The sequence below is a fragment of the Microtus ochrogaster genome, linkage group LG2, assembly GCF_000317375.1.
Source record: "Microtus ochrogaster isolate Prairie Vole_2 linkage group LG2, MicOch1.0, whole genome shotgun sequence".
Taxonomy (NCBI): Eukaryota; Metazoa; Chordata; class Mammalia; order Rodentia; family Cricetidae; genus Microtus; species Microtus ochrogaster.
In genome coordinates, this window is record NC_022028.1 from 3260014 (window position 1) to 3271635 (window position 11622).

Here is an 11622-nt window from a genome sequence, read left to right on the forward strand (position 1 = left end):
AGCATCCCATAAGACCAACAGCAGCTCATCTCATAAGACCAACAGCATCCCATAAGACCAACAGCATCCCGTAAGACCAACAGCATCCCATCCCATAAAACCAACAGCATCCCACAGCTGAATTCTGCTGATGTCAGTGCTAGATGTCGGCCACAGGCTCATGTTCTGAGGACTGGGTTTGTGGCAGTACTTTGAAGTGGAATCTCTAGGAAGTGGACCTAGTGGGTGGAAATAGGTCACTAGACGTGGGCTTTGATGGTTGTTCCTGCCCCTGGTCCATCATTCACATGTTCCCACGGCCATGAGTCCTGCCACACCTTCCCTGTGAGCCAAAATAAAATCCTTTCTGCCTAACATGGGCTGTGTCCAGTCTTTTATCACAGCAACCAGAAAACTAAGCCATCGCTCAGTTCAGGTGGTCCCAAAAATCTGACCAATCAGGAAAGCCCAGCTGTGTGGCTACTCTGGAAAACCAAAGCTAAGAAAGGTCACCTTCTGGATCCTCAAAGCAGAGCAAAGAGAAATCTGCTGGGGCAGGTGACCTTGGGCCATGAGTAGCTAAAGGGTTTTCAGGAGAACATACAGACTCATTGCTATGAGGTCTACAAACTCTTATAACTTAAAAGTTATGTCACTTAAACTTCTCTATATTAATGTCCCTCCCAAATAAATTCTAATAAAAATACTTCAACTTAAAAAATCCATAAACACTAAATATTTCAGTATGTTTATTTACCTTATCCCTAAGAGACCTAACTAAACGGGGCGGACAATTTATTTGTAGTGAAGAGAGTTAATTTGCTGGATTAAATATGCACAGGAACGCATGGAGGTGACACACTCTGAGATATATGACACTAATAAAAGCAACATTTATTGGGCCAGCCACTGAGCTGAGCACTTGATTGGACTGCCTCGGTGAAGCGGTTGCTATTCTTCCCCCCATTTTATGGATGTGGTTATAAATGAGAGGCTTCATTACAGCCATTTAATCTTCACCAACCCAGATTTCTGAGCTCAGTGTTTACTCCGGCCATAAAAAGGTTGAATTAGCAAATTAGAAATTAAAGGGGATTGAAGAAGGCATAGTTAGCTCACTAAATTGATGATCCTGCATCCTAAGACTTGCATCCTAAAACCAGACGTTACCTGCTGCCAATGGGAGTTTCCTGCGAGGATTCTACCTACAACCACGCTATTAAAATACTTTCTGGTCAGGGAGCGGAGCCTGTGCTTGCCATGCAGGTAGGAGGGCATGGAGGTCAGGCTGCAGTGCTGACTGACCCCACCCCACCCCACCCCACCCCGTCCCTGCTCTTGCTCAGATTTTTGTTTTCAGTGTTTCTCAGCTGGTTCAGGTGGGGAAACGCACAACAGGTACCCAGAGTCACTTCAGAGAAGGAGTGGGTGGGTGGCCTTGTGCCAGGCTTCCTTTGTTGTTCTGTTTTGTTTTGTTTTCCTTTTTGTTTTTTAGAGACTGGGTCTCACTATGTAGTCCTGGCTGTCCTGGAACTCACTGTGGAGACCAGGCAGGGCTGGAACTCACAGAGATCATCCTGCCTCTGCCTCCTGAGTGCTGAGATTAAAGGTGTGTGCCACTGCATCTGGCTTGCCTGAATCTTTTTATTTTAAAACTCTGAAAAAGAACAAGATTTTTATTGCTCTTCCCAGACCTTCCGGTTAACAGTCCACATTGCAGATCTTCTGCACTGGTGCTGGAGAAGGAACTCATGGCCTTGAGCATGCAAGGCTAGCTTCCACTGCTACCTCCTGTGCACACACACAGTTTTGATACTAAAACAGAAAGAGCCCAGGAGATCAGCACCCTCCAGCCCTGTCAGGCACTTCCCACCTGCTACTGAAGTCCCCCTCCACCAGTTCCTCAGCTCTAACCCGTAGGCTATCTGGTCTTGGTGAGCTGCTGATGGGAGGGAGATGCTGACAGTGGGGGGGGAGACCGTGTCAGATGACATTATCCTGGTCTTTCCTGTAGGCTGTCTGCATCCCGCTTCTGGAGCCCTTTATCCAGGTGATTTCTCATTCAGACCCTCTGTACTCTCTTCCTTTTGGAGCAGGTATGGGAACAGCTCCGTGCCCCTGCTGTCGGGGAAAACCTCAAGCCTCCCTTACCGGGTTTTCCTCGCCCTGCTATCGCACCATTATAAACGGTCCTTCCAGCAGAGTGTCCTCCATCGTCCACTTGCTCCAGGATAGAACCCCTAGACGAAACGGCTTGAAAACTCAATCAAAATCAGGCACAGCAAAAAAAGAAATAATGTAACTAAGTCCACGAAGGAACACCTACGGGGTCTCACTCACCTGGCAGATAAACGTGATCCCCTAACAAGCGCAAATCCCTGGTTTGATCCCCAGTACCACAACGACTAGGTGTGTTGGCATGGTACATGCCTGTGATGCCAGAGCACTGGGGAAGTAGAGGAAGGAAGACCAGAACTGAACGGGCATCTCGGCTACATCAGGAGTTTGATGCGGCATAGACCTTGTCTCTAACAAAGAAACAACAAAACAAAAAGCCTGCCACTGAGGGTGTGTTAAAGAACCGTCTCTTGCCACACCAGGCTTTTATCTAAAAGTTAAAGGTGGTGCTGGAGAGATGGCTCAGAGGTTAAGAGCACTGGCTGCTCCTGCAGAGGACCTGGGTTTGGTTCCCATCACACACACGGTGGCTCACACCCATCCGTAACTCCAGTTCCAGGGCATCTAATGCCCTCTTCTGATCTCCTCAGGCACTAGGTATGCATGTGGCATGCACAGATACAAGCAGCCAAAATACCTATACACAGAAAATCCAAAGAGGAATCTTCCAAAGTGGAGGCTCTGTTTACACTCCCACCCATCTGTGGGCCCTTCTGCCAGCTCCTGTGGAAGTCTTGGCAAAGAACTATAGCCATGTGCCTATTTTCTAGAGGGAGAAAACGATGGGAATTGCTCATGGGCCAGAGCTGACAAACACGGCAAAGTTCAGGCCTGCTGGGACTCCTGGTTCAGGAAGCAGAGGTAGTTGGACAGGCACGCTGTGTGCCCAGTCAGAAAGCAGAACGCAACAAATTCTGAAGCTCCTTTCTCCGTCTTGATTTCCCCAACTCAGAAAGGGTCTCATATAGTCCAAGCTGGTCTTGAACTCAAGATGAAGTTGAGGATGACCTTGAGCTCCTGATCCTCCCGCCTACATCACCCCAGTGTCAAGATGGAGCTGTCATGTCCCTCGTCCCTCTCTTTCTTCTTTTGATTCACCCTGGTACACAGCTCACGGGACGGCACCATCCATACTCAAGATGAACCTCCCCTTTTCAGTTAACTTCTTGAGAAGAGCCCTACAGGCATTCACAGAAGTGTGTCTCCACGTTCGCTCTACTTGGCATTGAGTTGACATTCATTAACCAATAGGAAATGGAGAGGTGGCTTAGCTGTTAAGAGCACACACTGACTGCTCTTGCCGAAGACCAGTGTTAGGCTCTTAGCACTACATCCCAGCTGCCCATAACTCCAGCTCTAGAGGACCCAACACCCTCTTCTGGCATCCATGGGCACTGCAACCATGTGCAAGAATCCACACACAGACGCACACATTTTCACGTAATTAAAAATAAAATGAACTCTTACAGATCACCCCTCAGAACTACTTTGACACATCCCCGGTCACCACGGTGCCTTCTGGGCACCCCAGGCTCTCTCACAGACAATCCCTTCACCCTCAGCCATTTACAACCATGAAAAGAGGCACAAGGCAGGATCCCCACTGCTCACCCCAGACGATGCTGAAACCCCACGTGTGCATCCACTGACCCTTTCCTGGAGACAGTTTTCCAAAAACCTGTGGGAGTCTAGGACCGCAGAAGTCCGTCTGCCCTCCTGGGATATTTTCCACAACACTAGTTAAACAAATCACCACGGAACCCCTTGCCGTCTCATGATGTGACTGCAGAGACGGGAAGAAGGGGGAAGATGCCTACCTGTTTCAGGATCAAGACGGCTGGTGACTCCTTCAGGGTCGCCTTGCTCCCGCGTCTTCCTCCTTCAGCATTCTCCAGAGCCAGAGCCTGTGGAAGTAACCACATGTTCAGGAGATCTGGGCCTGACATGGGCATGGTAGCAACCATGAGGATGAGGCTGGGGTAAGCTCTGAGGAACTCAGAGCAGACGGGCCACTCTAGAGGAGGACCCATCGCACTGCCGAGGAAGGTCCCTGGGGTGGGGCAGGGCTGAGGAGAAGCGAACATAAACTCCTGTGGCTTAGTCAAGCCATCTCAGCCCTGCCTCTTGCCTTCAAGTTCCATGTTTAACCTACCGGCGAATGATGTCACAGCTAATTCCACAGACATCTGAAGGCGGGTCCTTTCCCACCACCCCTCAGCCGCTCTGACCTCAGCAGCTAGCGGCACACAGTCAGTGCAGTGACAGCGCTAAGTTCCAGAGGGTGGCACAGAGTAGCTGCCTTGGGATAGCGGCAAGATTGACTGCAGATCAAAGAAACGAAGAGAGGAGGGCTGTCCTGCAGGAAGGAGGAAGTTGTCCCCAGTGTCAAAATTACTCGAATTCAGAATGATAAGGACTGATGCTCTATCAGTGTGGTAACACAGAGGCCCAGAGAGACCTCGGAGGGACAGCTTCTACAGAAGCCAGGAGCATCTGCTGTACGCCCTACCGGAAGCCTATTATGGGCTATTATGGGCTAGACCTACCTCTCACAGGCAACAGCAAGGAATAAAGCTAGAAGACACTGACCTGCCTGCCCAAATGAGGGTGGGCCCCCGTGAGACACAAGGGGTGAGGGCCCAGGCCCGACACAGGTCAAGGGATTGGTGCATGGGGAGGAGTCCTATGTAGGAAGAGGGGACCATGGTGCCGATGGAGGCAGTGTGGCGGGACAAGGAGCTGCAGGCTGGGCGGCGTCCAGATAACAGAACGTGGACTGGTTCTGGCCAGAGCGAGCTTAGCAGATGGCAGGGAGTTCAGTGCAGGTGAGGGTGGTGGGGCACGCCCCTTAGCCTGGTACCCCACCAGCACAGGTCTCCCCTCAAAAGCAGGCCTCCTGCTGTAGCTAGTTAGCCTCTGTGGCCTGCAACCCTGACGTACAGTTTCAGTTAGAGGCGGTGGTTTTGGTTTGGCAGGGACACAAGCGACATGGCCGCAGGGTTTTCAGCAGCTTGGGTTCTACAATGTTTCTAAACTTCAGTTGGAGACCCACACACAGCTTCATTCCGTCTGGGCAGCATCATTTCCCCACGATTCCCACAGGATAGCTTCCCATTCCACTGCCCAATTCCACCTGCTCACAAACATCATGGCTGTCATCTTGCGAGGCAACACACATTTTTTAAAATACGCTAAGAGCTGGGTGTGCTAGAAGTCGGAACCCTCACGCATCTGTGAAGATGTTCACAGGTTTACAGTAACTCTCTCAGAGTCTTCTAGGCGGTGAGGGGCACACGGGGGACTGAAGCCTCCCGGCTTTCAATGTTTCATTCTTAAAATTCAACGCGGTGGGGGCTGGGGACACAGCAGCGAATGCAAAACCTGAGCTTGGATCTCGTGTGCGTGTTTGTGTATGTGTGTGAGAGCCGGTGCCAGGACACACGGAGGGCAGAGGACAACCTTGGCTGTCAGCCCTCACCTTCCACCTGGTAGACAGCTCCAGGCTAGCTGGGCTGGCCGCAGCATCTGAGGGATCACTTGTCTCCGCCTCTCACCGTGTGAGTGCTGGGATTACAGGTGTGGACTATTTTGTCCGCTGTAAGTGGGTTCTGGAGACCTTAACATACATGCACACCATATACAGGAAAAATAGTCTGACATGACCCATGTCTCTGAGCTCAGCTCCCTTTTACTACACACACCCAGATAAATCTTCACTGGACATTGTTGTAACTGATCCTATTATCCAGCTGGTTTGGTTGGCTCACCATTACAACAAAATTCAAAACTCCACAGCCATTCCTTTGCAAATGGCACACGAGTCTTTCTTAGACCTTGTTTCCGGGAGGCACTTCTGTCCACCAAATCCTTAACGTCACCCTCTCACCGCTCCCCACGGGCTCTCCCAAGGCCAGATCCTTCCTGGCCTCCCTCTCTGGTCTCTCCAGAGCCTGACACAGTCCGCTCACCACCTCCTCTCAGTGAACTGCACTTAGCATTTCTGGGTAAGCGTTCGATCTGCCCATATAGACTCCAACACCCTCCGTACACATACACACCACCACCAGGACAACTGCAGCTTTATTAAAGAACACTTGCTAGGGATGGAGAGGTGGCTCAGCCACCCAGAGCACTGGTTGCTCTTCCAGAGGACCTGGGTTCAGCTCCCAGCACCCACGTGGTGATCACAACCATCTGTAACTCCAGTTCTAGGGGATATGACACCCTCTTCTGACCTCCAAGGGCACATGGTGCACAGCCATGCATGTGGCCAAAACATCTACACACGCGCGCGCGCACACACGCACACATGCACACACACACACACTCACACACACGCGCACACACGCAAATATGCGCTCACACATGCGCACACATGCACACACACACACCAACAACAACCCACAAACAAGCAAACAATCCAACACTGCCCACTGCTGAAGACTGGAAGGTCTCCACAGAGCAACAGCGATGTTTGTGAGGTGGAATTTCAAAGGGTTTTCAGAAAGTAGAACTGGAAGGCAGGACACTGGCCTTCTAGAAGCTTCTGCAGACACATCTATTTTTCTATGTTGGCTGTGCAGCCGGGCACTTGTGGGCTGCCATCAGGATGAGGAAGAGGAGAAGGAAGAGCAGGGCGTAGACTCCCCCTTCTCTGCCTCGTCATGGTTGCCCCAGATTCAAACCCCAGAACTCTTCCTTAGCTGCCTATTCATGCGTCCTCAAAGCCATACCGATGACTCGCCTTCTGCTTTCTTCAAAGGAAGCCCTTCATGAGAGCAGGCTCGCTGAGTGGAGCTGGTGGGCACCGGGACAGGCAGTGCCTGGTGCCCATGGGCTGAGAGAGGAATGCACTGCCGTCTGGAAATCAGATCCATTCAGCTCCACTTTAGTCAGAAGGGGCCACGCGGAAGCTGGGACCCCACAAGCTGCCTGGGAGCTGTGAAAATCGGCCAAGGATCACCAACCCCCCACTCCCCGCCCGCATGAAGAAGGGCAGTCCTGAACAACATGCATTTGGGAGAACAAGAGTGTGGTCAAGACATCGCTATCACTAAGATGCCGGGAAATCAAGATCTGCCCAGAACAAGGGAAGCAAAGGGGTGGCATGTTCCTCCCGACTTGGCTGGAGTGACAGGAACACAGGAGTCAAGCCTGGTGTGGAAGCGAGACCAGCCTTGGCATCCAGCGCTGTCCAACCTTCGGTTGCTGCCCTAGCCTCTTTGATTCTGGTTCTGCATGAGTTAATGTAAGGCCTAAATAAAACAAGAAGTATACAAATACATCCTTCACGGTGCCTGGCATTACATAAGGGACCCGCTTCCTGCTGCTCCCCTCCCTCCCTCCGTTCCTCCCTCCCTCCCTCTCTCCCTCCACACCAGTCCTCTCTGAGCACTCACTCAGGAAAGCAAGTGCAGAAGCCACAGAGCAGAGGTAAGGACAAGGGAGCAGCAGGCAGGCGGGACAATGGGCCAGCCCAGGACAGGTGCTGGAGAGGCTTCAGGTCTTGGTGAAGTGCAGGCTCGATGCTGGGGCCGCACACATGCCCCAATAGGAAGTTTATGAGAAACATAGAAAGAATGCTCACATAGGCCGGGGGTGTGGCTTAGTCAGAAGAGCGCTTGACTGGGACCCACAAAGCCCTGGGTTCGATCCCCAGCACCAAACAAACTGGCTGTGGTGGCAGCCGCCTATAATCCCAGGACTCCAGAACCAGAAGCAGAGGCAGGCTGGCCCAGTTGTAAAATTCAGTCACCTGACTGCCGGCCCCACCAAGGCCTCCTCCACACCACCCTCTGCAGCGGTTTCCCTACTCCCTCCCAAGACAGGTTCCTTTTTAAAAAAAAAATAATGACTCATTTAGGAAGAGGCAAAAACCAGAAACTTCAATGGTAAAGATAAAAAAGCACCAAGCCCTTTACACACCGCCCACCCTGCAGACTTGATCTCGGATCAGCCTCCCCACACTGGCCATGCTATTTGTAACTGACGGGATACACAATTCTTCTAGCAAAAACACTTCCAGTAAGATCTCTACTCTCAGAGTCTCGGGGGTTTCATTACAGACAAGGGTGGTCTCAGGCCTCTAGCCCATTAGCTTTTGCAAAACAGTAATAAGAAATTAAAGATTTGGGCCGGAGAGATGGTTCAGTGGTTAAGAGCACTGGCTGCTCACAACTGTAACTCTGGTTCCAGGGGACCTGACAACCCTCACACAGACACAATACCAATGCACACAAAATAAATAAAGAGATCATTATAAAAAAAGAAGAAGAAAGTAAAGATTCAAATCCATGCGTACAACAGGGTCAAACTCCCATCTGACGGGCTGCAGAGAAGAGTCTGAGTTATGACCACAGGCAGGCCTCCGGCTTTTTACCAGGCCCTGCGGAGATTGACAATGGGTTTCTCACAGAGAGGACTGAACGGGCAGCAGAGATGATTTAGTGATTAAGAGCATCGGCTGCTCTCACAGAGGACCAGAATTTAGTTCTAAGCACCCATGTCAGGCGACCTGAACTCCCCCACCCCAGGGAATGTGACGCCCCCTTCAGGCTGCCATAGGTATCTGCGTACACCTGCCCACACTCTGCACACAAGTACATGTAATTAAAATTAAGACAAACCTTTTAACAAAGAAGACCTCTTGGCATTAAGATTTACGTTTGCTCACAGTATTCTAAGGGAACAAAATTACATAACACTTCAGATTACCACATGAGCTACTGAGAAGTCTAAATAAAACTAGGCTAAAACGAACATCAAATTCGGTGGTTCTCAACATTGGCTATCTGTTGTTGTATTTTCTAAGTTCCTAGATCCCACACCCCAGAGTCTATTATACATTTGGTTTGGGGTGGAAGACCTGGCATTGGGGTTATTTTGATCTTTATTTTTCTAGTTTTCTGAGATTTTGATGCGCTATTAAAATAGGGAATTATTCATGTGCAGGCTTTATTTTTTTAAGTGGGCTAGAAGGCAGTTCAGTATTGTAAGCATGAGACTCCAGGCCAGGTCCCAGCATGCACTGCAGAACCACACCCTCCTTGACAAATGGACGATTTCTTCATTAGGCCCTCTAGGCTTCTCTGCCCTGCCTGGGCTTTGGAACCCAAACATCCCTGAGCCATGGTGGGTCCCCAAGAACAGATGTGGAAAGGTTTCTTAGCGTGACAAGCCCTGCCCAGAGCCCATTTGGCCCTCTACAGCCACGCAAGCCCATGTCCTCTCCCGTGTGTCTCCCCGGACCTCCATCTTTGTCTTCCTCAGGGGCTATTTCTCAGTAGCACTGAGTCTCTGCTGACGACAACCACACATATTCCAACTAACAGGCAGCTTAGACATCAGGAGTCTAGAACCTCAAAGGATCATAAGGGGCAGACCGCGGGATTCCCCACCCACCCACTCCCCATCACTCCCTAATGTCTCTTGAGGCAAAGCAGAGAAGTGGACGACTATCTCAAAAGGCAGGAAGAGAGCTAAGAGTTCAAGGCTTGGGGACCACACAGCATCAAGCACGGAGCGCTGCCAGGGAGGCTGTACAGGGCCCTTGGGTCACACCTCTGAAGAGGAGGAAGAACCCTGACACACTTAGGAACGGCAAATCCAGCTGGGCATAGCAGGAGGGACCCAAGTGAGGAACTCAGCCTCTCCTTGGTGGGGACCACTTCCCTGAAGCTTCAGTCCTTCCAGCGTCTAAAGAGGATCTAAGCCAATGGGGTGGGTGGAAAATAGGAATAGAGAAAAAAGAAATGAAATTAAGCAGCATCACATGGAGATAGGCGAAGTCCTCCCTGGGTAAGACAAAGTCACTGCAAGTGACCTGGGTGTCTCTGGGAGACAAGCGCTGCCCAAACAGACACCGGCCAATTATCCAAACTGCTGGGACATTGAACTGAGCCATCACAGGGACTAGCCCTACTCAACCCAGATGCATGACCCCCGCAGAGATAACTGTGGTTTTGCTCATTAGTTTTTGTGGCGCTGCCGATAGGACCCAGAATCTCAAGCCTGCTGGGCAGGTACTCTACCATGGAGCTGCACCTTCAGCGAAAGGCTTTCTGGGAAGCCTTTGTGAGGGTCACTGGCCACGCGTGCAATGGGAAAACACCACTGCTGACTCTTAAGTGCAGTTGTCAGGCTAGCTAAGCAGCTCAAAGAGAAGGGATGACCGTGAACAACCCTGACCTCCTGAGCTTGTGCTCCAGGACTCATAGGGTGGGAGGAGAGAACCAACCCCACAAACTGTCCTCTGCCATCCACATATGTGAATGGACCCACACACACAGGCCTGGGTGCTCTTCCTCTCTCTCTCTCTCTCTCTCTCTCTCTCTCTCTCTCTCTCTCTCTCTCTCTCTCCCTCCCTCCCTCCCTTCTTCCATCCCCCCCACACACACACTACACATACTTTTTAAAGTTCTCAAATGTATCAGCTACTATGGTGGGGTCCCTTTCTCACAGCTTTGGCCCCTCTGAGGCTCCAGGGACACTTCTCTCAGACCTTGTATGGGAATGGTCTTCCCCACCGGTCGCTCGTGTGCAGTACCATCCTGGAGACATTCCTCAGCCCTGCCTCTGGCCCCATAAACAATCCCTTCCTTCCAGTTGCTTGGGTGGAGCCTCGCAGTCAAAGTGAGTTCAGATATTTGAGACCCACACTTTAAGCCCATCAGCGTCTTGCTCGGCATTCAGGACGCCGTGTTCAGAACAGTGATGTGACATCCTGGGCCACAGTGCAGCGTCCCCTGCCACTGACTGCCCAGGAAGAGATGTGGGAGGTGGGAGTGGTTGGAGAAGGTCTCATGGAGGAAGTGAGATCTGACTTGGATCTCAAAAAGCGAGGTTCAACTAGGTCAAACGGAAAGGAGGTGGGAAGAGAACCCCAAGCAGTGGGCTGGCATAGACCAGCCATGGTCACAACGGTTGAGGACCGTGATGGAGGGACGACGTTTAGCAGTCACATGGTAGGTCTAAGCCTGCCTCCGTGTCTCAGATCCACATCCTCCATCAGCCAAAGAGGATGAAGACAAGAATAACGGTACCCACACTCTAGGGATGTGAAGAGAAGATGCTCCTGAGGTGCTCGTGATATCTGCTCCCTGATGCCAAAATGCCTTTATTCTTCTGGCCACATGAACTACCACTGCCCACCTGATGGTGTAGCTACGGCATTTTCTTTTTGTTTTTTTCTTTTGTTAAATGTTTCCTCTTTACTCTCTTGCAGGAATTAGTTCGAATGTCTTTATTAGCGTATTTTATGTGTTTGTAATCACGTGTGTGAGGTATGTATACATACGGATGCATATGGAGGTCAGTATCAGGCGTCTTTCTCAACCTTATTTTTTGGGGGACAGCTTCTTACTGAACCTGAAGCTGCATATTGAGCTTCAAAATCCTCCGGTCTTTGTCTCCCCAAGTCTGGGATTACGGGCATATGCTGCCCTTCCTGGCTTTTTATGTGGGTGC

At 50.9% G+C, this 11622-nt stretch overlaps 1 protein-coding gene across 1 annotated transcript in view; it reads right to left on the reverse strand.

Moving 5' to 3' along the window:
- Trerf1 (transcriptional regulating factor 1) overlaps positions 1-11622 on the reverse strand; it is a 221665-nt gene that overhangs the window by 130134 nt on the left and 79909 nt on the right. Inside the window, exon 3 of the mRNA XM_026785599.1 lies at positions 3975-4061. The gene's annotated coding sequence lies outside the window, so the exon portion shown is untranslated. The remainder of the gene's footprint in view (positions 1-3974; positions 4062-11622) is intronic.